The following is a 3,250-nucleotide window of genomic DNA, read 5'->3' on the forward strand; positions in this document are numbered from 1 at the left end:
CTGGGTCCTTTCAGTAAAATCTTGCTAGTGTATGCAATGGTGTCAGCATTTGGAAGGTCACCTACTTTTTACTGAAAGAAGAAGACACAATAAATGCTACGATGATTTTAGATGATATCATTTTTTAAAATGGCCTCATAATTCTTATGATCTAACATATATTCTGTTCTTGATTAGCTTTAAGAATATGACATGAATTTTTTTCTCTGAAAGGTAACCTTAAATCCAATCATATGTTTTTCTATATTTTCGTCTGCTGCTTTCCTAAAGCACCATGATCAAGGAAAGTAATTGCAGAAAAAGACCACTTTGGGTAATGCTTCCAGAGGATAACTATCCACCATGGTAAGGAGGCCTGACAGCAAATAGCCATGTTATTGAAATAGAAAGCTGAGAGATCACATCCTCACCTCCAGTCCCTAAGGAGGAAGAGAGAATTAAGGTGCCGTTGGTCTACTCTTTTCCTCAGAGCCTATCACCAGTGTCATTCTTTATTCAGTAAGGTTCCACAGCTAAAATTTTGAAAACATTGTGACCAACTGGGGATCCAACTTCAAAAGTATAAGCCAATGTGAGACATATTCATTCAGAGCTATATAGGCAGTCTTCTAATATCCTTTCACGTTTTAGCCAGTTTTGATATCAATGTAGTAAATATATATTTAATTTCTTGTTTGTGTTTTCTGTTTGTTTGTTTGTTTGTTTGTGAGACAGAGTCTCACTCTGCAGACTTGACTCTCATGTATCCTGATATAGAGACTAGAATGGCTTCTAGCTCATAAATTTGCCTGCCTGTGCACCCCGAGTGCTAGGATGAAAGACCTTACCCACTGTATTAGGCATGAATCAAACATTTATATTTTAATATTTCTGCTAACATGTAACAAGAATTTGTTCATTTGTGTCACCTATAACTTACTTGATTGACTGAGGCAGCTCCTTCAGTTTGCACTGAAACACTAATGTTTGTCTTCTGCATGCTCTATCTTTGTGAATTGGCTCTCCATTGAGTTACCATCAGGCTTACAGAGTTCATTTCTCATTTCATTCACATTGAGGATTCCTTAGATGTTTATATCTCTGGATGCAATGTCAACATCCTGCATTATCATAATTATTTCCTAAGCCACTTGCAGGAGTTCTCTTGTATTTCATTCAGGTAGTTCCTGTCCTCTTTGAGTTCCTGTGCTTGTTTCCTCTTTATGTCCTTTGACTTCATTGGATGGTGTTCAAGTTGTGTTTTGAGTTCTGTCTCTTACATTTGTTTCATCATTCATCTTGTCATGAGCATTGGTATTGCATTAGTGATTTGGTGTAGGGAAATTCTATCAACATTGTCAAACTACTTTAATTCCAGCCTCTCAATTTTCTTTTGCTTTGTGGCGTTCAGTCAGTTGGCAGAGATTTCCTTATAAGATGTTATGGTTAATCTTTGAGAATCTAAGATGGTGGACAGGAACTTGGTTACAGCTTCTTACTAAGTCCAGTTTCGTTCTAGGCAAGTAGCAAACATGTGGGGTGTTGGGGTGTGCAGTGTAAAATTGGTTTGTTGAATTTCCTAGTCTGGGCAGAGTTAGAGATGAAACATAACCTTAAACACAGACATTTTGGATTGTGCTTGTGGAGTCCCCATGCCCTCAAAGTCTTGAGGGACTTAAAAAAGAGTCTCTCCTGAGGAGCCTCCAGTATCCACAAGCTGTGCCTCTGTCTCCAGAGTGCAGGGAATAAAACCCAGAGTCTCTATGCCCAATTTTGTATTCATTGCCAGGATTCCTTATCAAACTTTGCTCATATGTGCATGCTGTGTGAGAATGATTTTTGTGTTTGATTCCTTACAGTGATATTCTGAAAATATAAAGAACACTTCAAAGAGAAAGCGAGAGCCTGATGGGCACTGGGCGACTCTGTGCCTCGCGGAAGAAAATCAACTAAACATGGGCAAAAGAGATCCTAAGAAGTTGAGAGGCAAAATGTCTTCATATGCTTTATTTTTGCAAACCTGCTGGGAGGAACACAAGAAGAAGCACCTGGATGCTTCTGTCAACTTCTCAGAGTTCTCCAAGAAGTGCTCAGAGAGGTGGACGACCATGGCTGCTAAAAAAAGGGGGAAATTTGAAGTTATGCCGAAGACTGACAAGGCTCATTATGAAAGAGAAATGAAAACCTACATCCCCCCCCCAAAGGGGAGACCAAAAAGAAGTTCAAGGACCCCAATGCACCCAAGAGGACTCCCTCGGCTTTCTTCTTGTTCAGGTCTGAGTACTACCCCAAAATCAAAGGCGAGTGTATCCTGGCTTATCTATTGGTGATGTTGCAAAACAATGAGGAGAGATGTGGAACAACACTGCAGTGTATGACAAGCAGCCCTATGAGAAGGCTGCCAAACTGAAAGAGAAGTACAAGAAGGATATTGCTGCCTACAGAGCTAAAGGAAAATGTGATGCAGTGAAAAGGGGGTGGAAAAGAGCAAGAAAAGAAGGAGGAGGAAGATGATGAGGAGGATAAAGAGGATGAGGAAGAGGAGGAGGAAGAATTAGATGAAGATGAAGAAGATAATAATGATGAATAAGTTGGTTCTGGCACAGTTTTATTTTCTTATCTATAAAGCACTTAACCTCCTTGTACACAACTCACTTCTTTTAAAGAAAAATTTGAAATGTAAAGCTGTCTAAGATTTGATTTTAAATTGTACAGTGTCAGGGTTGGGGATTTAGCTCAGTGGTAGAGCACTTGCCTCGCAAGCACAAGGCCCTGGGTTCAGTCTTCAGCTCTGGGGGAAAAAAAAGACAAAATAACAATAAACTGTACAATGTCTTTTTTCTGTATAGTTAACACACTACCGACTGTGTCTTTTTTTTTTTTTTTCTCCCCGAGACAGGGTTTCTCTGTGTAGTCCTGGCTGTCCTGGAACTCACTTTGTAGACCAGGCTGGGGGGCTGGTGAGATGGCTCAGTGGGTAAGAGCACCCGACTGCTCTTCCGAAGGTCCAGAGTTCAAATCCCAGCAACCACATGGTGGCTCACAACCATCCGTAACGAGATCTGGCGCCCTCTTCCAGAGTGTCTGAAGACAGCTACAGTGTACTTACATGTAGACCAGGCTGGCCTCGAACTCAGAAATCCACCTGCCTCTGCCTCCCAAGTGCTGGGATTAAAGGCGTGTACCACCACCACCCGGCCGAATGTGTCTTTAGATAGCCCTGTCCTGGTAGTATTTTCAATAGCCACTAACCTTGCCTGGTACAGTCTGG

At 41.1% G+C, this 3,250-nt stretch overlaps 1 pseudogene; it reads left to right on the top strand.

The window, feature by feature from the left end:
- The first annotated feature begins 1,934 nt into the window (after positions 1–1,934).
- Positions 1,935–2,569, top strand: LOC147004088 (high mobility group protein B1 pseudogene; annotated as a pseudogene).
- Positions 2,570–3,250: the final 681 nt, after the last annotated feature.

Source organism: Mus caroli, unplaced genomic scaffold (genome assembly GCF_978045245.1).
Source record: "Mus caroli unplaced genomic scaffold, Mus_caroli_1 scaffold_6, whole genome shotgun sequence".
NCBI lineage: Eukaryota > Metazoa > Chordata > Mammalia > Rodentia > Muridae > Mus > Mus caroli.